Source organism: Coenobita brevimanus, chromosome 102, assembly GCF_032717465.1.
Source record: "Coenobita brevimanus isolate Jiangsu-jjx chromosome 102, ASM3271746v2, whole genome shotgun sequence".
Taxonomy (NCBI): Eukaryota; Metazoa; Arthropoda; class Malacostraca; order Decapoda; family Coenobitidae; genus Coenobita; species Coenobita brevimanus.
The window spans coordinates 1,717,385-1,744,144 of NC_137055.1; the positions used below are offsets into that span (position 1 = coordinate 1,717,385).

Consider the following 26,760-nt stretch of genomic DNA (forward strand, 5'->3'; position numbering starts at 1 on the left):
TTACATAAAACCTTAAACTATTAACAGTCCTTCTCATGAGAGGCAAATGTAAGAACAGCTCATTCCTTAACACATTTTTAATGATTAAGACAGCTACATTAGAGTAACCCTACGATTGCTGAGACAATCCCTATGCTTGATGGAGAGGACTAAACAACAGCTATGTGGTAGTCTTCTGTGTAATGTATATTTTAAGGGAAGGACAACAGTGTGTGCAAAAAGACAGCAAAGAGAAAGAATGTGGGGTACACAGAGGAGGATGTGGAGAGCACGATGATCAAGTGCAGTGGGTGTGAGAAATGGCATGAGGCAGGATGTATGGGAAAAGAATTTTGTGCAGGGCATGCACAGAAGAAAAGTGCAGGACCCTAGAGACTGAAAATAAGGGGCTAGGGAGATGTGAGGAGCTGGTGGAGCAAGTCTATGAGCGTAAATAAAGACTGGCAACAGGATTGTGGAAAGTGTTCAGAATACATGGAGTAGATGGGAAGTTGTTGAATGCTGTGAACAGTATGTACGATGGTGCGAAGGCTGCAGTGCGTGTGGATGGTGAACTAAGTGAATTTTTCTCTTTGTAAGTTGGGTTGAAACAGAGATGTGTCATGTCTCCATGGTTGTTCAATCTGTACATGGATGGGGTAATAAAAGAAGTACAAGGTAGGGTAGTGGATGTTGGAGTAGCCCTGGTGAGAGAGGATAGTGTTTGGAAACTCCCTGTACTGTTGTTTGCAGATGATACTGTGTTGTTGAGTGAAGACGAAGGGGAGCTGCAAGGCTTGGTGGATGAGTTTGGGAGAGTGTGTAAGAAACGGAATCTAAAGGTGAATGTAGGGAAGAGTAAAGCGATGGTGTTTCAGAGAGGTGAAGTCAGTGAATGTACAGCAAGGTTGGATGGTGAGGAATTGGAAAATGTGAGTACGTTTAAGTACTTGGGTAGTGTCATGAGTAAGGATGGAGGTTTGGAGGGTGAAGTGCTTGAAAGGGTACAGCAGGGAAGAAAGGTTGCTGGTTCTTTGAAAGCAGTGATAAGAAACATGGAAGTGAGCATGGAAGTGAAAAAGTTACTACATGACAGTATTGTGATACCAACTCTAACGTATGGAAGTGAAGCTTGGACGTTGTTGGAAAGACACAAGTCAAGAGAGAGCAGTGGAAATGAGTTATTTAAGAGGAGCCTGTGGAGTTACATGGAGAGACAGGCTGACGAATAAGGATATAAAGAAGCGTTGTGGTGTTGATGTGGATGTGATAGGAAGCGTTATGAGGAACACACTGAGGTGGTTTGGCCATGTGGAGAGGATGGAGGGTGAAAGACTGACGAAGAGAGTGTATGTGAGTGAGGTGGAGGGGGGAAGAGGGAGGGGGAGGCCGAGGATGAGATGGAGGGATGGGGTGGAGAGGTATATGAGAGAGGGGGGTGTGAGTTGGGAGCAGGGCAGTGAAATGGCGGGGGACAGGGCGACTTGGAGTCGATTTGTTTGTGGCCACGCCAAACGGGACTGAGGCATCTGGCAATAGATAGATAGATAGAACAGTTCAAACTCGGGGCGAGGAGAACAAAGGACATACCAGAACGAGAGCAGTGACTCCAGGTAAAGAAAAAAAGCTAGAAAACATGAAACAAGTGCAGCAAGGAAAGTGTGAGATTGCTAAGATTGATGCATAAAAGGATAAGTAAGTAGTGTGTGAGGTGGCGAAAGAGAAGCCCACACACACAAGGAAGGCTAGAGAGAGGAAGCCAAGGGTAATAGCAGAGAACAGTGAGGTGTAGAAGAGAGTAAAAATGTGCCTGAATGGAAGGGGTATAAAAAGGGATGATGAAGAAGGCCAAAAGGTGTGCTGCAGAGAATGATGAGGGACTTTTTAAAAACCCAAGGAGGGTGAAAATGGCCTAATGAAATATAGTATAGATGAGTCATTAAAAAAACTGTGCAAGGTGCGAAGGAGGTAAAGAAAAATGAAAAATATTTGCAGATAGCAAAGGTAGGAGTGTTGAGACAACCGAGAGCATCCATGGGATATGAAGGAGTAAGGACCATGAACCAGCACACAGATACAAGCAGAGCTATGTGACTGTTAACTGAAAGCACAATTAATGAAGGAGAGTGATGTAGGAGTGAGCTTACTGGACATTGTCACTGAGCTGAATGGTGACATGTCCGGGAGAGAGGGTTAACTTAAGAGAGGAAAGTGAGAGATTTGGGGGGAGTCTGGTGGAGTGGACGCTGGCCATGGAAAGAATGCAGGATACAATATCAGCAGGTGGCAACAGAGTCAGAAATAATGACACTAAAAGAATGGTAGACAGTACATTGTATAAGATTTGGCTGCATGAATGGGATGTTGGGATATCAGAGGATATCTATCAATATACCTAGGCTGCTTCCCCCAAGGAAAGGGAGGTAGCTGAGACAGGACGACACACTTCCAATTTACTCATCCACTCAAACACATCGTTCACATCTTAGCCGCAAGGGGAGAAGGGACCGCACCATACTGTATGAGGGTCAACTGTACAGTGCAATCAATGACATCTGCAGCAGGGCCCGACAGCAGAGCTGGTTTACCCCTGCCACATCATAGTAGACTCATCCCCTTACCCGCACCAGACCTGATCAGCTGATCAGACAAAATGCGGGAGAATATCCCCTCAGGGCTGCGTTTATCATTTATTCATTCATGACTTCTCTCCAATCATTTCTATCATGCGCAGCCACTCTTCTTTGCTCAACAGACATCTCTCTCGCATCCAACGCTCTCTTCACACTGTTCATCCATTCTATTCGTGGTCTTCCTCTCAGCCTTACACCTCTCACATCAGATCCAGTTATCTTTTTCACCAATCGCTCTTCATCCATTCTCTCCATATGCCCAAACCATCGCAACACCCTCTTCTCAACTCAATCAGCCATCTCCCGCACAACTCCAGTTCTCCTTCGCACTTCTTCATTTCTCACTCGATCCATGCATGTCACCCCACACATACTCCTCAGACACCTCATCTCCATTACATTCAAACTTTTCCTCTCTGCTACACCCATATTCCATGTTTCAGCCCCACATAACGCAGTCAGTACAACAACAAACTCATACAGCCTTCTCTTTACATCCATTCTCAGTAAACAACATCTAAACACTTTTTTCATTCCTCCCAGCACCTTTCCTACTTCATTCATTCTAAATTTCAAATATACATCTCTTCTTCCATCCACAGCAACACGTGACCCTAAATATTTAAAGCACTCCACCTCCTCAAGCAACTCATCATTCAAAACTATATTTATCCTCCTACCATCTACCAACCTCGTACACTTCATCACTTTACTCTTATTCTCATTTTCTTTCTAATTCCTCCTTTCACACACACCCTTCCAAACTCCTCTATCAACTATCTCAACCTCTCCTCTTAATCCTTTCATACACGGGGGCCCGGTGAAGAATCCAACCGTTCACACTCTTTTGACTCAGGATTCGTCCAAGTGATATCAACCGCTCACACTCTTTCGACGTAGGTTGAGTATAACCATATAATTTGCTGTATTTTTTTTCACAACAATTTGTTGTTTGATCGTCCTTATAAAAAAAAAAAAAAAAAAAAAAAAAAAAAAAAGGAATTACCATATTTTATCACTCATTTATTCAGTGATCATTTACTCACAAACATACAAACATTTCAGCAATGATTATAGAAGATTGTAGAGCATTTGTCTGCCATCCATTTCGTAAAAAAATTACACTTCTAGCTATACTAGAAAATGTATTATGGCATAAGGAATAACAATAGTCGTTCATCACACCTGGCCACTCTGAGTGAACTGTTTCCTATCATTTCAATCTTGCCCGACCAGACCTCACGCTCCCCACATGCCTCACACAGTGATTTGTGCAGCATCGAAAAATTATTACAATCATCTCATTCCCCTGCCCTAATTTTAAATGTATTGTTCTGAAACTGATACATGTTACAAATGAACAAATTATCTTCCTAATGAATGAAAAAAATAAATAAATAAAGGATATAAAACACTATACTTTATCGTTCAGTAATGTATTCATTTACACATTGACATATACAGTATACAGTACTCACACGCTGCATTTTTTTCACATTTTTTTTCATTCATTCATTGCCAGACGCCATGTATCCCAGACAGGGTGGCCAAGGGCTTAGAGTTAATTGTTTTACAGGGAGGGGCACTAATCCTCCACCAACCCCACTTGACGTAGGGATGCCAACAGCATCTGGTGTTCCCCGACGGTCACCCATCCAAGTACTAACCAGACCCAATTTTTTTCACAATTTGTGGGGAAAAAAAAAAAAAAAAAAAAAAAAAAAAAAAAGTGTGAGTGTGATGATAAGAATTTTATCCCACCGGTATTCACCAGTGTAATGATAGTGATATTTATATTCTTACCTGTTGTGGGTACGGATCAACTCATCCATGGATATACAAGTGGTACTCGACTTAGTATAACAGTTTATAGTAAATATTTATGAAAAGAAAGAATTGTGGTAGCGTTTGTAGTTTTGGGCCGAGCTTAGATTTAATCAGTACCACAGGTGGTCGTCGTTCCCTCAGCGAAGGAATCTTGAATTGGAAGGGGAGTGAATTTGGCTTGAGGACATAATTTCCTTGATTAGGTATACTAATAAAGAAAAGAAAATGATATATACTTTACTCTACTTTAATAATTCTGTTAATTTCCACAAAACATTTTTAATTACATGACCTTTTTTAGTATGAGAGAAGATTGTATATGTTACCAAGGTTTTTGGGTGATCATTCCTCTAACATTATTACCAGACGAAAACAATTTGGTACACGCGAGGTGTGGAATTGTTGTACTTTACTTTCTTTTTGGCCGTTACTCTTGGGCTCAACAATAGCCTCAAGACAGGGACATTTTTACGGGCATGATTTGTCTGTTCGGGCTGGCATAGCCTCGAATCAATAAGAATGATTATTTGTGTTCATCTTTCACCCATATAATATATTCTCCTCATGTAATTTTCTAGAATCCCACACCAAGTCAGTATTATTTACAGTTCATAATCAACAATGCTATATAGTCACTAGAAATACATAATCTCTCGGGCTTGTCTAGCCTCGAGGAATAATTCAAGAAAAAGAAATATAATCACCAAGAATACCCAATCACTCGGGCTTGTTTAGCCTCGAGGTACAACTCAAATATCACATTATTGCTCACAACCACTAAGTTCCCTTCCACGCTCCTGATTTTTCTAACATATTAATATTAAAGAAAGAGAACGGTTAATGAATTTGAATTTCACCTTTCCGTTACAAGATCACATCACTTTTAAATTTCTATTCCTTATCTACAAAAAAAAAAAAGTTCACTTGATAGGATCAATAATACCATATCAACTACTTTCGGTCTGTAAAATAATTCGTGGGTAGTGTAAGTGTGTATGTAAGAGTCTACGGGCAATACCACGAGAAGGCCTCACGCACACTTTGATGTTGCCGATGTCTGGGGACTGAACGAACGTCCATTAGATACAACATCTGAGGCTCGAGTGACTACGTTAAACTCTCAACAATATTACTTCATATAGTCCATAATAAGTAAGGATTAAACAAAGAAAAAGAGGGGGAGGAAGAAGAAATGTGGACGGCTCACCTGAACGAACGTCCATTAGATATGACATCTGAGGCTCGAGTGAGCTCGTCGGGCGCTAGCGACGCCAACTGCTAAATAAAATGAGGTGGTGTTTTTGAAATATGGTGGGTTTCAATTCTCTTTACAATTTATTTAGCAGTGTACCCATGACGCCAGGACTTTTGATTGAATTGGGGAAAATTTGGGATTTATTCCTTACTTAATTTAGATACTGATTCTGTCACTATCTCAATTTGAATCTGAGAGCAGCTCATGCCATCTAGTGACGGCCAAGATAAACGGAACTTTAAATCCTCACAATTGACATTATTTAGGCCTTTTGGACTGCTAATCTTACATACTTGTGTTCTAGCAGCTTCATTAGCAAACATTTCACAACTAGGTTACGGAAAGAATTGTATATTCATCATTATTCTGTTTAAGGTTTAAACTCGGCGCCCGGCAACAACACACAAAGGAAGGGGATAAGCTGCGCGCATATGTCTTTCATTACTCGGCCAGATGGGGAATTCCCATAGCTCAACATCCACAATTACATCACCCACTGCATAGATACAGAGATACATACATGTAAAAATAGTTAACCCTACATTAATCATTAATATATGAATTACTACTTAGAGTAGGAACTTATAAACTAATATTCAGGTTACACCCTATCTAACTTAAAATTACAGTACTACTAAACACATACATGAATATCAAATGTGTGGCACTACACGGCTCCCACGTTCGGAAAACAAATTTTACCCAAGTCAATTTTCTATGACATGTGCATGGATGGAATGTTGTTACTCTGATAACTGCTATGAACACTTTGAATTGGAATACCTTTCCCCACAATCGGTGGCACCTGTCGGTCCACATTAAACACCTGATGCGTACCTCGGAAGGTCGCTTACTCACTACATTAGGAGGTATGATCACTCCTTACTCGAGATGTTATGAGGGAATTTATGCCCCAGTCAGCCTCAGGTTTTGGAGGATAGCTTGTCACTCACCTGAGCTCGACAGGGTCTCTCGAGATTAAGATCACCACGGGAGGCGCTTCCTTACACTCTACCATTCGCAATCACATTCACTCTGTCCTTTCGTTTCCAGCTTTCCGCCCGCAAGAGGTGAGCGCTCATTCTGTCCTGAAGACTCCACTACCTCACAAACCGTGCTAACTGTAAGGTGAGGGGATCAGCTACTCCCCTTGAAGTAAGGCACTTCCCAGTTCCAACAGGAACTCTTCTCTCTTTCCCTTTTTACACCCTCTCCTCGGGGATGAGTCCCCCCGGAACATAACTTTAAGCAGTCATGTTTCACAACATTCGTCACATGCACTTATCCACTTTTCTAACACTCCTCTATGAGCCTCCAAGGGGCATTCCTCACTCGCAGTGGTAATCACTCATCTTCGGGCTCCGGGGCGAGCTCCTGTTGCAACGGTTCTAAGAGCCATTCCTCGGTACCGTAATATGGTTTTACCTTTTCAGCAGCCCTTTGTATTTTTTTTCCACTAAATACATTTTCAATTATGTAAACACTTCCATCTAGCAGCACTTCAATCACTTTATACGGGCCGTCCCATTTGGCATTCAGTTTTCTACAGGTATCCGGCTGTATGGTCTCTTTTTTCGCTCACACCAAACTATTGATTCCAACCTTCTGTGCTCTCCTCCGCTGTCCAGGACGATACCTTGTGACGTCCCAAAATCGATGAAGTATTGCCCAAGACAGTGTATGATGTTTTGTGTATGTTTGTCTCTGGGTAATATTTGTTTAGAGAACATATAATAACCTAACCCTTAACATTCTAAGCTGGAAAGAAGGAAAAGTGAAAAATTAGCACTAAGCTTGGAACACATGGAAATATCAAGACAAGAGGTAGGACAGAAGAGCAGAAGAGGACAGCAAGGAGACAGACTGGAGATAAAAAGGCCCCCTTTAGTCGCCTCTTACAACAAGCAGGGATACTGGGGAAGTATTCTTTCCCCCCTTCCCCAGGGGTAACATCAACTAATACACTATTAGAACCTCATTACTACCAGGATGTTCTGAATATAGCGTTGCGGAGGTATTTGGGAATGATCAACCAATGCTACCCTTAGCATTCTCACTTCTTTTTGCTCTTCACTTCCCTTCACTTTCTCACCAACGCCACTAATTTGGGAACGATGAGTATCCCACCGCTATTGCCACCAGTGTGATGATAAGAATTTTATCCCACCGGTATTCACCAGTGTAATGATAGTGATATTTATATTCTTACCTGTTGTGGGTACGGATCAACTCATCCATGGATATACAAGTGGTACTCGACTTAGTATAACAGTTTATAGTAAATATTTATGAAAAGAAAGAATTGTGGTAGCGTTTGTAGTTTTGGGCCGAGCTTAGATTTAATCAGTACCACAGGTGGTCGTCGTTCCCTCAGCGAAGGAATCTTGAATTGGAAGGGGAGTGAATTTGGCTTGAGGACATAATTTCCTTGATTAGGTATACTAATAAAGAAAAGAAAATGATATATACTTTACTCTACTTTAATAATTCTGTTAATTTCCACAAAACATTTTTAATTACATGACCCTTTTTAGTATGAGAGAAGATTGTATATGTTACCAAGGTTTTTGGGTGATCATTCCTCTAACATTATTACCAGACGAAAACAATTTGGTAGATGCGAGGTGTGGAATTGTTGTACTTTACTTTCTTTTTGGCCGTTACTCTTGGGCTCAACAATAGCCTCAAGACAGGGACATTTTTACGGGCATGATTTGTCTGTTCGGGCTGGCATAGCCTCGAATCAATAAGAATGATAATTTGTGTTCATCTTTCACCCATATAATATATTCTCCTCATGTAATTTTCTAGAATCCCACACCAAGTCAGTATTATTTACAGTTCATAATCAACAATGCTATATAGTCACTAGAAATACATAATCTCTCGGGCTTGTCTAGCCTCGAGGAATAATTCAAGAAAAAGAAATATAATCACCAAGAATACCCAATCACTCGGGCTTGTTTAGCCTCGAGGTACAACTCAAATATCACATTATTGCTCACAACCACTAAGTTCCCTTCCACGCTCCTGATTTTTCTAACATATTAATATTAAAGAAAGAGAACGGTTAATGAATTTGAATTTCACCTTTCCGTTACAAGATCACATCACTTTTAAATTTCTATTCCTTATCTACAAAAAAAAAAAGTTCACTTGATAGGATCAATAATACCATATCAACTACTTTCGGTTTGTAAAATAATTCGTGGGTAGTGTACGTGTGTATGTAAGAGTCTACGGGCAATACCACGAGAAGGCCTCATGCACACTTTGACGTCGCCGGTGTCTGGGGACTGAACGAACGTCCATTAGATACAACATCTGAGGCTTGAGTGACTACGTTAAACTCTCAACAATATTACTTCATATAGTCCATAAGTAAGGATTAAACAAAGAAAAAGAGGGGGAGGAAGAAGAAATGAGGACGGCTCACCTGAACGAACGTCCATTAGATACCACATCTGAGGCTCGAGTGAGCTCGTCGGGCGCTAGCGACGCCAACTGCTAAATCAAATGAGGTGGTGTTTTTGAAATATGGTGGGTTTCAATTCTCTTTACAATTTATTTAGCAGTGTACCCATGACGCCAGGACTTTTGATTGAATTGGGGAAAATTTGGGATTTATTCCTTACTTAATTTAGATACTGATTCTGTCACTATCTCAATTTGAATCTGAGAGCAGCTCATGCCATCTAGTGACGGCCAAGATAAACGGAACTTTAAATCCTCACAATTGACATTATTTAGGCCTTTTGGACTGCTAATCTTACATACTTGTGTTCTAGCAGCTTCATTAGCAAACATTTCACAACTAGGTTACGGAAAGAATTGTATATTCATCATTATTCTGTTTAAGGTTTAAACTCGGCGCCCGGCAACAACGCACAAAGGAAGGGGATAAGCTGCGCGCATATGTCTTTCATTACTCGGCCAGATGGGGAATTCCCATAGCTCAACATCCACAATTACATCACCCACTGCATAGATACAGAGATACATATATGTAAAAATAGTTAACCCTACATTAATCATTAATATATGAATTACTACTTAGAGTAGGAACTTATAAACTAATATTCAGGTTACACCCTATCTAACTTAAAATTACAGTACTACTAAACACATACATGAATATCAAATGTGTGGCACTACATGAGTTGTCCTGTTTATTGGTATAAATGGTACACTATCACCTTCAATGGTGTTTATACTGTAAGATAAGCTAATAAAACCACATAAAACTGTTAAGTAAGAGTACAGAAATGCAATGAGAATAAAGTGTTCAGGAGTAAAACTTACCTTCATTTAAGTTCCCACCACCCTAGTGGAAAATTTTGCCAGCACCTTCCATGAGTTAAGCATATGTTGAGATGCAGAATTTCATGAGCTTTCTCGTGGTCACTTCAGAATTTCGATACAACCAATAGTACAGTAGTTGAAGAAATCACAAAAGGCTTTGGAGTGTCATCACCACGGAGGAGGGTAGGGACTGAGGGAGTGGGGCTTGGGGGAAGCTGGGAGAGTAAGGAGGAGGGATGGGAGGGGAGGGAGAAGTGAGGCTGTGGGCAGGATTCTTCCCCTTCTGTCAACAGATGGACAGGCGCTTTTACCATACATTTACTTATGGCTTGTGGTTTATCAGATGCCGAGTGGTCATGCGGAAAAATACAACTCATGGTGAATGGGAGACTTTCGACGTTTGGCAGAGAGGCGGATGGCTGCTGTCACTGAACAAGTACTCACGGCTTGTGGTTTGTGTTTGATGGTGGTAGCAGTTGGGAAAGACACCGCTTGTTTTGACACTGCTTGCAGGTTACAGCCGTATTACTCAGGTGCTGGAGGTTCACTAGCAGTGATCGGACAAACATGCAGCTTTGACTATTCACTACAGGGGCAGACGGACATTTTAGCTCAAGTTGTGGGTTACGGACTACAGTTCTTCCTGCTCATAGCCACGATACCGAATATTTAAACATGTCAGCTGGCCAGCCGAAGTTCTTGGGGACTTTTACGTCCAGATAATAGCAAGTAAATTCGGATAATGGTTTAACAAAGCCAGGGTCCAGTGTCTGGATAATGAACACGTCCGGATAAATGAAGGACTACTGTAATACCATGCAGTGACTTTTTTACTTCCAAGCCCACTTCCTCATTTCTTATCACTGCATTCAAAGAACCAGCAACCTTTCTTCCTTGTTGTACTCTTTCAAGCATTTCATCTCCAAACTTCCATCCTTACTCATCACACTACCGAAGTACAGTACTTCAATGCACTCATATTTTCCATTTTCTCATCATCCAACCTCACTGTACATTCAGTGACTTCATTTCCCTCAAAGACCATAACTTTACTCTTCCCTACATTCACCTTTAGATTCTGTTTCTTACACACTCCCAAACTCATGCACCAAGCCTTGCAGTTCCCCTTCTTCTTCACTTAACAACACAGTATTACCTGCAAACAACTGTAAAGGAAGTTTCCAAATGCTAACCTCTCTCTTCAGGGCCACTCCAACATCCACTACCCTACCTTGCACTTTTTATAACCCTATCCATATACGTATTGAACACCCATGAGACATGACACATCCCCATTTCAATCCAACATTCAGACAGAAAAATTCACCCAGTTGACTATCAACACACACTGCAGCCTTTGCACCCTCATACATACTCTTGCCGGCATTCAACAACTTCCCACTTACTCCATGTATTCTTAATACAGTAGTCCCTCATTTATTCGGACATGCAATATCTGGAGGAGTCCATTATCCAGACGCTGGACCTTGGCTCTATTAAGCCATCACCCGAATTTACTTGCTATTATCCAGACGTAAAAGTCCCCGAGAACTCCAGCAATGTGTATATTTTGCTGTGATGGTAGCTAGGGCTGGTGGAGGTACTGTCAAAGAGGAAGGGTAGCCAAGTACAATTTGCCACAGGGGCAGGGGAAGTAATTCCATCATGTGCAGTATTTGTGTGGGTGCACAAGAGATGTAGTGGTATTAGAAGTAGACTGCGAGATAATGCTGATTTCATGTGTGCAGTGTGTTAGTGAGTGCATGTGAAGATCATCAGGTGTAAAAGGATTGATCTTGTGGCAAGTGCCTCGAATGAGGAAGAATTTTATCTGGGAGACACATTAAGTGCTGGAGGTGGGGCTGGAACTAGCTCTGTGGCTAGAGTGAGGAGTGGTTGGAAAAAGTTCAGGGAGCTGTTGCCTCTTCTGACACTGAGAGGGCTCTCCCTCCATTCTAAAGGATCTTTGCATATGGCAAGTGTTAGGAGTGTAATGCTGTGTGAGAGTGAGACCTGGAGAGTAAAGGAAGAAGATATTCTCACGCTCAATCGTACAGAAATGACAATGATTACATGGATGTGCAGTGCGTCCTTGAGTGCGAGGCCTGGGGGAGGGGAGGGCTAGGTTTAATGGACAAGTCAAGAGATAGGATGGGACTGGGGTGTATTGGTGTTGTGATGAGGAGGGGTGGTGGTTTGGGCATGTGGAGAGGATGGGGATGACAATTTGGTGCACAAGGTGAGAAGTGTTAACGTTAGGGGTAGGGTTGCGAGAGGAAGACCTAAAAAGTGTTGGGATGAGGTCACTGAGTGTGACCAGGGATAAGGGACTGAATACTGAGGTCGCTAGTGATCGAGCAGCATGGATGACCAAGGCCAACGCATGCATGTTGGAGCCTTTAGAAACAGAAACAAAAATGTTCTTCCTCTGTATCAAACCTCCTGTACACAGCCAACATCCACCCACCTCCTACTCATTGCTTCAACCACTTCCCTTGCTTTACCCTTCAAACTACCCACACTCCTTGATGCCACTCTGATCCCCTTAGATGATTTCATATCATCAGGCTTCCACTTTTCTCATTTTTTGACTAGTCGCACAGTCCCAAGTCCTGGCATGGGACCTGGGACCTACAGCCCACCAGCCATGACCAGTGGCTGTGGCAATGGCCTCAGGGCACCCTGCCAGGACAGCTACAGGGACACCCTCCAAGTGCACCTTGGCACTGTAACTGCCCCACCATTGTACAGTACACCCATTGATAGAGCAGCCTCCTGGGGCATACTCCCAGGTTCTAGCCCCTCTCTCCTGGGCAGGAGCAGCTGCCTGGGAACTGCAATACCCTGTACCCTCTATCACAGATCCGAGCCCCATCAAAAACTACACTGGCGGAGCCTGTGTCACGCTTCCTTTCGATAGGTCTGCCACTAGGCAAAGTTTTCTGGCCACATGCCCTTGCTGGCATCAACCCATGATGTAGTGGGGTATGCTGTTTGATACATAAGGCACATGTCAAGTAGTGCATGAGAGAGTTTAAGAAAAGTGTTTGGGAGAGTATGCTGGTGTACTCTCCATGCTAGTGTCACACTGAAAAGGTCAGCAAAGGGGGAGGGTCAGATATTCTGGTGGCTAGTGAAACAGAAGCTCCAGCTCTCTCCATCACCAGCATTTTCATTCCCCTTGGGAGTACCTCTCTTACTGGCTGGTGCTACAGCCTACTCCCTACTGAAAATAAGGAAGGGAAATATTTGCAAGGTAATGCTTTCAAACTACATAAATTCGTTTTCGTTTTTAAAGGCTCCAACATGCTTGCATGTGTCGGCCTTGGTCACCTAATGGCGGCTCTCCATGCTGCACGATCCATTGCAGCCTCCCTGTTCAGTCCCTTAACCCTAAGGTCACACTTAATGACCTCATCCCATGTCTTTCTCGGTCTACCCCTCATAACCCCACCCCCAATATCAACACTTCTCACCTTCCTCACCCAACTATCATCCCCCATCCTCTCCACATGTCCAAACCACCTCAATCTACCTCTCCTCATCACAACACCAATACACTCCAGTCCCATCCTACCTCTCAACTCTTCCATTGTAAACCCAGCCCCTCCAGGTCTTTGACGCAGGGACGCACTGCACATCCACCTAATCATTGTCATTTCTGTACGTCTGAGCCGGCGAATGTCTTCCTCCTTCACTGCCAAGGTCTCACTGCCATACAGCATTACACTCCTAACACACGCTGCATACAAAGACCCCTTAGCACGTAGGGAGAGCCCCCTCAATGTCAGGAGAGGCAAGAGCTCCCTGAACTTCTTCCAACCACTTCTCACCCTAGCCACAGAGCTAGCTCCAGCCCCACCTCCAGCACACAACATGTCTCCTAAATAACAAAACTCTTCCACACACTCAAGAGATTCACCAGCAAGTTCAATTCTTTCACGTCTGACGATCTCCACCTGCTCACCCCGGCACGCCGTACACATAAAATCAGCATTATCTCGCAGTCTACCTCTGATACCACTACATCTCTTATGCACCCATTTATCACACACACCGCACAAGATGGAATTACTTCCCACGCCCTTGTGGCAAACTGCACATGGCCACTCTCCCTCGTCTTTGACAGTACCGCCACCAACCCTAGATATCATCACTTTTGTTTTATCTGCATTTACCCTTAAACCCTTTTGCCCCATACCATCTCTCCACTTCCTAAACCTTTCCTCCGCCTCCCTTTCATTCTCTGCAATCAACACCAAATCATCAGCATACAACAACTCCCACGGGAGTCCGTTTCTAAAGTCACGTGAAAGGGCTTCAAGTACCATGATAAACAACATGGGACTCAAGACTGACCCCTGATGCACACCAACATTCACGGAAAACTCATCACTCAAATCTCCATTCACTCTCACCTGGGTGTGAGCACCCACATACATGGCCATAACCACCCTAACCAGCCACTCCTCCAAGCCAAGCTTTCTCATTGCCCACTTCACCACCTCTCTAGGGACTCTGTCAAAGGCCTTTTCCAAATCAACAAAAACAAAATAAAGATCCCTTCTCCTACCAATATATTTTTCTTGAAGCTGTCGAACAATGAATATGGCATCAGTGGTCCCCCTACCTGGCATAAACCCAAACTGCATCTCATCAATATTCACTCTTTCTCTAATCATACCTTCTAAAACTCTCTCCATTACCTTCATTATCTGATCTAAAAGCTTTATACCTCTATAATTCCCTCTTTCCAGGGCATCACCCTTCCCTTTATACACATTTACAATTACACTCTTCAGCCAATCATCTGGGACAACACACTCATAAATAATCCTATTTATCAGGTCAGTGACTAAACTCACCCCTATATCGCCTGAGGCCTTCAACATTTCGACAGTCAACCCAGACACACCTGCTGCCTTCCCCACCCTCATCCTGCCTATTGCCTCACTCACAGTAGCAGTATCAATCAAAGGCCAAGGGCCAGACACTGGATCTGCTGGCTCCAAACCTTCCCTGTCCCAGTCAAACTCCTCATTCAACAACCGGTTATAATGCTCTCTCCATGCATCTTTAATATCCTCACTGTTCACCACTACCCTTCCTTCATCATTCTTCACACACTGCTCACCTATGATAGCCCGATTATCCCTCTTCACCTGACCTGCCACCCTAAATATATTTTTCCTTTCCCCATGATTTAGGTTATCAAGTAACTGTCTCTGTGACTCAGACTTTGCCCTGTATACCTCTCTCCTAGCCCTACGCTTGGCAGCCAAATATTCCTCTTTGCTACCACCCTTCTTCCATTCCCGGAAAAGCCTTCTTTTCTCCTTAATTGCAGCTTCTACACCCTCATCCCACCACCAAGTTACTTTATGTCTTGGTGGTCCTCTTGTCCAGCCGCATGTTACATCAGTAACTCTCAAGAAATTGTTCTTGAGGGCTCTGTACTGTTCATTAACGCCTCTGTCTACAGCTCCCTGTTCAGCCACCACTCTCCTCAACTCGCTATAGAAGGCATCCCTTACTACTTGGTTTTTCAGCTTCCATATTTTCCTCCTAGGTACATAAGTCCTCATTTTCATCATTTGTTCTTTAAGCACCATATCACAAATCAACAGTTTGTGCTGCTGCACACACTCCTCACTTCCTATAACTTTAACATCCCTCACTAACCTCCTATCGGCCCTCCTAACCAGAAAATAATCTATCTGACTGCTATTTCCCCCAGACTCATACGTAATTAACCTACTGTCTCTTTTCCTAAAATATGTGTTGCACACAATCATGTCCGTTGCCTCCCCAAACTCGAGTATCCTTTCCCCTTCTGCATTCCTTAGACCATATGCACATCCCCCATGCACTCCTTCATAACCTTGGGCTGCTTCACCTACATGACCATTTCAGTCCCCTCCCAAAATCACTATCTCATCATCCCGCATACCACCCACTACACGTATTAAATCATCCCAAAATCTATCTTTCTCTGATTCATCCACTCCTGCCTGTGGAGCATATGCCGATATAATCACAGTTATCTTTCTTCCCAACAGAATTTTCACAACCAATATCCTATCGCTTACTCTCAAAACATTCATAACATATTCCACCCATTTCTCCGCAACCATCACACCAACACCTCCATATCCGTCTGTCCTCCCCTGCCAAAACAACTTATAGCAACAGTCCTTCCCAACAATCTTTCTGGCTGATCCACCCCTGTACCGGACTTCCTGCAAACACGCCACGTCCACCCACCTCCTACTGAATGCCTCAACGACTTCCCCTGCTCTTCCCCTCAAACTTCCCACATTCCATGAACCCACCCTCATCCCCATGGGTGATTTACTGTCCTCAGGCTTGCTTTGAAACCTTTTTTGTTTTGTCATCTTCAGTATTAATAAATGGGGACAGACACAGCACAGGTCCCACTCACCGCACAATCCCAGGTCCAGGCAATGGATCTGGGACCCCTAGCCCACCAGCTTACCAGTGGCTGTGGTAGTGGCCTCGGGGCACCCTGCCAGGACAACTGCAGGGACACCCTCCAAGCGCGTCTTGGCACTGCAACTATCCCGCCATTATACACCCACTGATAGGGCAGCCTCCTGGGACGCTACTCCCAGGTTCGGGCCCCTCTCTATTGGGCGGAAGCGGCAGCCTGGGAACCGCAATGCCCTGTACCCTCTAGCACAGGCCCGAGCCCCATCTCGCCCTGGACCCATGATCTATGCCGGCGGAACCCCCGCCACGCCTCCCCCCAGAAGTCCGCCACTAGGTAGCGGGGGCAAAGTTTTCTGGCCGCATGCCCTTGCTGGTGCCAACCCCTGTAACGTAGTGGGATACGTTGTGTGAAATGTAAAGTGCATGTGGTGTAGTGCATAGATAGTTAGAGGAAATGTTTGGGAGAGTATGCTGGTCTACTCTCCATGTTACTGTCACACTGAAAAGGTCAGCAAAGGGGGATGGTTAGATAGCTAGTGAAACAGGAGCTCCAGCTCTCCCTATCACCAGCATTCCCATTCCCCTCGGGAGTACTACCTTGTTCGGCCCGTGCTACGGCCTCCTCCTAAATTCCATTTAATATTGGAAATAGGAGGAATTGGTTTTTGCAAAAGAGTAATGGACAAATGGCATATGATACTTAGTCAAGTTGCTGCTGTTCCTTCCACTGAGAGTTTCAAGCATTGGCTAGATAAATGATAAATAATGGATGGTTTCGGTATGTAAAAAAAAAAAAAAAAAAAAAAAAAAATCTTATAACCAGTACTAATTCATTCTTTTTCCTCTTCAGGTTTCACTCTCACACTTTCCTATTAAATGTCCACACCAGTTTTTCTATAATGTGTTGTGTTCCTTTCAGACTTTTTCCTGCCGGCTTTGGCTGAAGGGTTTAGTGGGTGGGGGAGAGCCTTCTTCTCTGCCATCTTTGTCTAAAGGCCATGAGCTAAATCGCATCCATTTTTTTCGCAGATTTGCAGGAAAAAAATTTTGATTTCAGCATTTCTCCTGGAAAGGTGTTCACATGTATGAGGACTGCAGAGCAGGAACACAACATAAGAACATAAGAAGAGAGGATAACTGCAGTAGGCCGGTTGGCCCATGCTAGGCAGCTCCTAGAAGAGTAACTGAACTACTAGAATGAGATAAGGATAGCAAAGAAGAAGGCTCTCCCCCGCCCTCCAAACCCTCCAGCCGAAGCCGGCAGGAAAAAGTCAGAAAGAACACCACGCCGTATAGAAAAACTGGCGTGGACATTTTACAGGAAAGTGTGAAAGGAGAATAGAGACTATCATAGTGTAACCTGAAAAGAAAAATTTTTTGAATTAGTATTGGTTATAAGATTTTCTTTATTCTATATCCACCCCTTATTTGTCATATGCTTATCTAGCCTATGCTTGAAACTCTCAATGGAAGAGGCAGCAACTACTTTACTAGGTAGCTTATTCCATTCGTCTACTACTCTATTAACAAACCAATTTCTACCGATTTCCTTACTGAAACGGAATTTTTCTAGTTTGAAACCATTATTTCTAGTTCTATCCTGTATGCTCACTTTAAGTTCCTTGCTAATATCTCCCTTATTTATACCATTCATCCACTTAAACACCTCAATTAAGTCTCCCCTTACTCTACGCCTCTCTAGCGAATGCAGACTTAGTCTTTTAGCGAATGCAGACTTAGTCTTTTTTTAGCGAATGCAGACTTAGTGTTTACAAAGATGGACCACTGTACCCATACTTATTGCGCAGCTCTTGCTCTTGCACTTTGCCTGCTTCAAGATGAGCCTCACGGCCACAATCTAGCTTGTGTGAATTATTGTCACTCAGCTTCCCAGCGGGCTTCAGAGGCCGTATGCATAAATTTTCTTGAGCATAAAATCATGTATAAGATTCCTTGTGTATACCTTTATCTCATAATTAAACAATCATACTTTTATACTGTACTAACCCAAAGTGGTGCAAATGTTAAAATGAGAGTAGTAGTAGTAGTAATAGTAAACACACAAGATGTTGTATTCATCTTCATTACCAGTCCTAGAGCTTTGCCTTGTTCGGTGTTTCCATTTTAATTGGCCAGCCTCAATCTCCCAATTCCAGGAAAGAAGACCGACATGTCAGAGTCTCCATTCCAGAAAAAAAAAAAAAAAAAAAAAAAAAAAAAAAATTGGTCGCAATTCCTGCCTGGGAGAATTCTGGCAAAAAAAAAAAAAAAAAAAAAAAAAAAAAAAGTGATTTAGCTCGTGTGAACCGAGGTTTATTCCAACAGTTTAATCACTCGTGTAGGATCTGCCTAGCATGGGCCAACTGACCTACTACAGTTATCCTCTCATCTTATATTTATGTTTAATAACCTGTGCTAACTCATTCTTTTTCCTTTTCAAGTACGGAAATGGCAATGATTAGGTAGATGACAGTGCGTTCCTGAGTGCGAGGCCTGGGGGGGATAGGTTTACGATGAAAGAGTTAAGGAGTCGGATGGAATTTAGAATTTAGAGTAATTGTACGAGCCCCAAGTAAAGGAACTTTCAGTGACTGTGAATGGAGACTAGGGTGCACGGGAGAATCAAAAGCCTGTGTTCGTTCGTTCGTTTAAAGTTTTCTGCACCTTTAGTGCAGGCCGGGCCATCTATTAGCCCGGTTTGTGTGGGAAGGCTTGTAAAGTAACTGGGAAGATGGCATGTCACTGCGGTGCCCCTAGGGCTTAGCAGCGCATTGCGTTCTTCTGCTGATTTAAGCCTGTGTGAAGTGCCGCCGCTAATAAGTGACTGCGTCAAGTGTCGCGATCCGCACCCTGTCTTATTTATAGTAGTATTTCCCCCACGGACTCTTAATCTTGTTTATTCCCCTTGTTTCCAAGTGAGTATATGTTTTGCCTTTAAGTGAAATACGGGTATCCATATATATAATTCAGGGCATTAGTGTACATGTATCATATCGTGTGTTAAGTGTAACTGTATCTTGTGGTGTCAAAGCCTAACTCTGTGTCCCTGTCTCCTGTATCTTAAATATCACTCTGTGTTATATTGTAACGGTGTAGAATTAAGGCAATAGATGTGTTAAGGTATACTGCCTGGTTTTTATGTCCTGTTCCTTTGTTAGTGCTTTACTTCCGGTCCGGAAAGAGGACCCCGCTCAGTCGCTAGTGTTTTTAGGACGAGAAGTCGACCTAAAAACACTCAGCATAACAGATATGTACGAAAACGAAAGTAAAAATGAAACTGGCTTTCTGTAAAGGCTATTTATACAATAGCAACTTTTTTTTTTTAATTACTTTAAACTGAAAGTAACATACTGTTACGAAATAATAACGTAGTAAGAATGCCTGAGAGAGTGGGGGAGAGAGCGGGAATTAGAGACGGGGATAGTTAGAGGTGTGTGTGTGTGTGTGTGTGTGTGTATTGCCTACATCTAGCTGACATCCTTATTTATCTTAAATGATCGATAATTAACTTGCAAATTCCTGTCTAATTATTGCACATTAGTAATAAATAATAATTAATAAACTACTGATGTAATGTAGAACAAACATCATTAATTGACAGAATTACCACCATCGCTATTGAAATAGTAGCGGTGCTTTTCCCAGCTTTGGATAAGGGGTGGGTATTGAAAAAAAAAAAAAAAAATCTTATGATCAATATTAATTCATTCTTTTTCCTTTTCAGGTTACACTATGATAGTTTCTATTCTTTCACACTTTCCCATAATATGTCCACGCCAGTTTTTCTATACTGCATAATGTTCTTTTTCCTGCCGGCTTCGGCTGGAGGGTTTGGGGGGCGGGGGAGTGCCTTCTTCTTTGCTGTTCTTATCTCATTCTAGTAGTTCAGTTACTCTTCTAGGAGCTGCCTAGCACGGGCCAACCGGCCTACTGCAGTTATCCTATCTTCTTATGTTCTTAAATTTATAACCTAGCTTTACTTTCCGTATCTTCCTCTTTACATCCCCATTCAGAATCACGTACCGGTTACGTAAGTGTTACATTTTGTCAGTATATCCTTTTCCTTTGGCCTAGGAAAGATTTTAATGTTTAATAATCTTGGTTCTGAATAATTCGTTCTAAAGGGCATTGAAGGGATATATCTACCCTGGCCCCTGTGTATTATATTGTTACATAAGAACATAAGGAGAGGATAACCGCAGTAGGCCGGTTGGCCCATGCTAGGCAGCTCCTAGAAGAGTAACTGAACTACTAGAATGAGATAAGGACAGCAAAGAAGAAGGCTCTCCCCCGCCCTCCAAACCCTCCAGCCGAAGCCGGCAGGAAAAAGTCAGAAAGAACACCACACCGTATAGAAAAACTGGCGTGGACATTTTACAGGAAAGTGTGAAAGGAGAATAGAGACTATCATAGTGTAACCTGAAATATATACTTCTCACTGGCTGAACGGCTGCTTGGAACCGGACCTGAGTTAATTACCACCTGAACTACACTTCCACCTACATCCTGTCCCTCACCTATGACCTGACCTCTCCCAGTGACCAGGCGCACATTCCCACCAATTTCCTGTCCTTCGCCTGTGACCTGGGGTTCCCCACTGACCTGACTCCCTAAATGCCTAACTAAAGTAAATGCCTAAAACAGAGAATTTGCACTGATTAGGCGCCACTTGGTGAAAGTCAATGGTTAAATAAAAGCCCAAAACAAAAATGACAACTTTTGATCACCACGTGGTGGGTCAAATACTAAGCAAAGCCCAAAACAGTGAAGAAGCACCATTACAGCGTCACAGTGGGAATGTAAGTACAAACCTAACACCAAGACTGCACCATTTGAGCCTCATGTGGTGAAAGATACTACATAAAAGCCTAGAACGAAAACTGCACCACTGAAGCGCCACATGGTGAAAGTCAAGTACCAAGTAAAAGCCTAAAATGAACAACTGCACCATTTTCATGATGGTAATTATTATCGGAAATGCGTTATTTTGCCATCTTCGACCCCCTCCCCTTCCCCAGGGGAAAAAATTCCGACAATGAGACCATCAAAGTAGCAAAAAGTAAAAAATAATAAACAAACAAATTTCCCTCTTACTTATAAAACGTCCACGACGTTTTTTCTCTGTGTCGTCTCGCTTTTTGCCTGCCGGTTTCGGCTATATAGGAGGTTTGGTGGGCGAGGGAGAGCCGCGTTTTTTCATGTACTTATTGTAGTATTCTTGTAGGATCGAGCTGCCTAACATGGGCCAACTGGCTTACTGCACTAATCCTTATTTTATATTCTTAACTCTGGGTGACGACCCTGGAGACGCAGAGTCACAGGCCTCTTCTGTTACAACGGCGAGAAGCTGTTGCATGGAAACATCTGTTCAGTGCACAGGATGGCCCTGCAGGGGTGGCTGCTTGCCTGCGGTTGATGATTCTGCTTGCTCATACAGCCTGGGGCTGATTAACGTTTTGGCGAGAAATTCAAGGTACAGAAAATGAGTATTTATAATTAAAAATTGATTGAAATTTTGTAACAAAATAATGTACACAACTTATAATCTTTGGTTATATATAGGCTAAGTAAAATTTTTGTGAACTTGTAACTTACATTTATGTAACAATGAAAGATGTCTGTTGAACCCGCATTCAAGACTGATGGATAGATGGGAGCCCTAAAAGAAACTTAAGTCTCTTAACCTCCCATGTACTTGAACTGGGTAAGCTTGCCTTGATTTTACTTGTTTTTTGACGTCATCACATGAGGTAAAACCACGCCGTAGGCTTTTATTTCATACTTGACTTTCATCAGTAGTATTTATTTAGTCGGACTTACACTTCGATTTTTCTTACATGCTGCCATCGATTATGACCATAAAAGCCGCAAATAGTTCATCTCTCCGTGTTTCCCACCCACAGCCCGAAGCACTATGGTATGCGAAATTGGTAAGCCATTAGTTAAATGGCTTACGAAGTTCGTTACAAACCACACGTTTTAAATTTTACAGTATAAGCGTAAAGCAGCATTCGTGTAGCACGTCTCTTAAACAAAAAATGTGCATATCAAAATAAATATAGTAACTTCAGCATTTTTCAGACTTAAAAGCTTCGAGTTAACTGTTGAACATAAAGTACAGCGTACCTACCACGAGCAAGGCGTCGCTGGGAATGAGTACCCGATCTTCACAAAGCCAGCGCGTGGGTGGAAGGGTAGACCTGAGTTGCCTAGTGATGTCAATTTATCACGGAAAAATAAAATTAGTAAAATAAAATGTTACTTCATTTTTATCTATCCACTCATAGAAAAAATCTCAGATTTTCTTGGATGATAACTGAAAATGACAAAAATGAACAGCATGGCAAATATTAATTTTAGTAGCCGGCAACTCCCAAGCTCTAATGCCCGTGACGACAAATTCAAATTCGCAAATACAGCAAACCTTGATATTTAAAACCTCGATATACGTATCTTATTACAAATAAATAAATGATTTATTAATTAATTAAAACAAAATTTCACGTTAAAAACTGTCACTTACAGTAAATAAATTATCGAACTTTAGCGAAAAAACGGCACACAAAAAAGTAAACCTATTAATTACTAAAAACTGATTTGTTTGTCATAAATGTCACATTTATGAAAACAATGCCAAATTGTAACTTTCGAAATGGTCTGCAAATTAACCAAGAATGGAAAGTCGTAATGAAGGGCTTAGTGCTGTCATCCCCAACCTGGTCCTACACCATTTTTACTTGTCGAACGGTTAGATTATAGTAATGGCATATACCATTGACATTACTAACACGTTACAAAAATCATTACAAGTAGGATTCTTAAATGAATGAATATTTACTGTTGTAACACTATATTCCCTTACTACTCTAATACTACCCCTTTCTCCTGTGTGTAATACATCTTACTAATGCCTCAGTATTTTATAGCATATAATGTAGCTTATATTTATCAAAGGGCGTGTGGCTACACCAAATGCAGGCTGTAACCTCGGTGTGCATGCCACACCCACGAATGTCCAGTCACTAACTATGTAACTGTATTGGCTGAACCCACCACCTTCTGTTGTACAAGCACTCTGTATCTTTTACAACAATAAATAATTCAATTCAAGAAGGTGGTGGGTTTTGCCACGCACCTTCAACAAATACAGTTTTATACAATCAGTGGTTATAAATTCGTAGGTGCAGCCATGTACTCAGTCTGTAGCAAATATCAGCTATAGTATGTAATGAATTTCAGAGGTACATATTACATACAGGAGTGAGCAGTATCAGAGCAGTACAGCATGGCAGCATTTGCCACAGCCTAAGATAATAACGGCCCACCGCCTTATCAGTGGGTCGTATGGGGTCAGTGACACCAAAGAATATAGACTTTGGGTGACACTGCCAGACCCTGGGAGGGTGATGGCCAAAACACCCACCAACTCTCTCTCTCTCTCTCTCTCTCTCTAAACCTGCTTCCCTCCTTTCTTATCTTCCTTCTCCCTCCTCCATCTAGGTTACCGTCTTCTCGGAGGTCTATGAGGCAGTAGATGGCGATAAAGCTTACGATGTTACTTATCTGGACTTTAGTTAAGCTTTTGATAGGGTCCCACACGAAAGGTTAGTTAGAAAGGTTCGAGCACACGGTATAGACGGCGATATCTTAAAATGGATAGAATCCTGGCTGAAAGGACGAAAGCAGAGAGTATTAAATATAAATACCCTCAATAAATTCTTCACTGGAACTAAGAATAATTTTCTAAATGAAATTGTATTGGCTGTGTCTGTCTTCAGTGGGAAAATTGGAAAACAACTCAATACAGAAGTCATTTAATCAGTTAAAGGAGAAAAAAATATATAAGCATCACATAAAGCTCTGGAGCGAAAAAAGGAAACATAAGAGGGGTACTGATAAAGGATCTGATGTAGAGATTAGTTTCATTATACGTAAGGAAGAGGGAAGTTAAAATGAAAGGCGCCAAGAGGCTCACACTGCGCTCACGTCCCAGGAGATTTTCATGGAGGGCTGAGGGGAATCTCAGGTTGTAGATCCACCTGTCCATACTTGCCACTCCTTAACCCCTTTCTTCCCTCCGTTGCTTTCTCTCTCTCTCTCCAAACCCCTGCTTCCCTCCTTCTCTCCCTCTTCCCTCCCCATCTACCGTCTCTCTCTCTCTCTCTCTCTCTCTCCAAACCCCTGCTTCCCTCCTTCTCTCCCTCTTCCCTCCCCATCTACCGTCTCTCTCTCTCTCTCTCTCTCTCTCAACCCTCCTTCCATCCTTTCTTCTCCTTCCTCCCTCCCCCATTTTCCGTCTCTCTCTCTCTCTCTCTTTCTCTCTCATATATATATATATATATATATATATATATATATATATATATATATATATATACCTAGGCTGCTTCCCCCAAGGAAAGGGAGGTAGCCGAGACAGGACGACACACTCCCCATTTACTCATCCATTCAAACACATTCATTCACATCTTAGCCCCAAAGGGGACAAGTGACAGATCCTCACCCCACTACACCGCCCAAGGGTCAACTGCGCAGTTCAATCAGTGACATCCGCAGAAGGGCCCGACAGCAGAGCTGGTTTACCCCTGCCACATCATAATAGTCCCATCCTCTGACCCGCACCTGACCTGACTAGCTGATCAGGCCAAATGCGGGAGAATACCCCTCACGGCTGCGTCATCACTTATTCATTCACAATTTCTCTCCATTTATTTCTGTCACGCACAGCCATTCTTCCTTGGTCAACAGACATCCCTCTCGCATCCTGTAAAATGTCCACGCCAGTTTTTCTATACGGCGTGGTGTTCTTTCTGACTTTTTCCTGCCGGCTTCGGCTGGAGGGTTTGGAGGGCGGGGGAGAGCCTTCTTATTTGCTATCCTTATCTCATTCTAGTAGTTCAATCACTCTTCTAGGAGCTGCCTAGCATGGGCCAACCGGCCAACTGCAGTTATCCTCTCTTCTTATGTTCTTATGCTCTCTTCACACGTCCATCCATCCTATTCGTGGTCTTCCTCTCAGCCTTACACCTCTCACATCAGATCTAGTTATCTTTTTCACCAATTGCTCATTATATATATATATATATATATATATATATATATATATATATACGGTATGTGAGTGGGGTGAGTGGGGTGTGCCTGCCGAGATAGATGAGAATGGGAGTGCGTTAGTGGACATTTGTGCTGGGAGGGGGTTGGTGATAGCCAATACCCTCTTCAGGCATAAAATGATCCACAGGTATACATGGCGAGGGATGAGAAGGGTGGGTGGTGAACTGAATGAAAGGAAGGCAATGATTGATTATGTGTGTGTGGATGAAAGGATGCGAAGATGTGTAAAGGATGCAAGAGTGTATAGAGGTTGGGGGAGTGGACTTTCTGACCACTACTTGGTGGTGGCCAGAATTAAAGTTCAAGTAAGATGGAGGAATAGAAGAAGGGAAAGACGAGAGGAAGGAGTAGTTGCAAGGAGAGTGGAAAGGTTACAAGAGGATGAGAAAAAGGCAGAGTATAAGAGAGAAGTGGAGGAACGATTGGGCAAATATGAATTGGAGCAGATGGGAGACGTGGAAGGTGTGTGTAAGATATTTACAGAAGAAATATGTGCAGCATGTGATGTGGTGTGTGGAAGGAAGAGAAGGCGGAGGGGGCTACAAGGAACAGCGTGGTGGACTGAAGAGGTGAAACAGGCTGTGGCACAAAAGAAGAAAGCATACAATGAATGGGTGAGAAATAGGGGCGTGGAAGAAGTTGAGAGGCGGAAGAGAGAGTTATATGTGGAAAGGAAGAGAGAAGTGAAAAGATTAGTAAGAGAGAGTAAGAAGAGAGTGGATGAGGAATTTGGAAGGAATTTGAGTGTAAAGTGGAGGGACTGTAAGAAAATGTTCTGGAGAGAAGTGAAAAGAGTAAGACAGGGTGGAAGTGAAGTTAGCAGGGGAGTGAAAGATAAAAATGGTAGATTACTAGTGGAGAAGGGAGAAAAAGTGAGCAGATGGAGAGAACACTTTAAGGAATTGTTGAACGTAGAGGATGGAAGTAATGCAAGTATAAGTGGCTGGGGAATGGCTGGGAGAAGGAGGGAGGTGAGAAGACAGGAAGAAATCAGTAGGATAGAAGTTGTGGAAGCAATGAAGAAAGTTAAATCGGGGAAAGCCCCAGGAATTGATGGAGTGTGTGGTGAAATGCTGAAGCATGGGGGAGAGATAGTAGTAGAATGGATGTGGAAGATGTGCAGATTGGCCTGGGAGGAAGGTAGAGTCCCGGAGGATTGGAAGTCAGGTATAATTATTCCCTTGTACAAAGGAAAAGGGG

At 42.7% G+C, this 26,760-nt stretch overlaps 1 pseudogene; it reads left to right on the plus strand.

The window, feature by feature from the left end:
* The first annotated feature begins 11,443 nt into the window (after window positions 1-11,443).
* Window positions 11,444-26,760, plus strand: part of LOC145415339 (zinc finger BED domain-containing protein 5-like) — an 83,377-nt pseudogene continuing 68,060 nt past the window's right edge.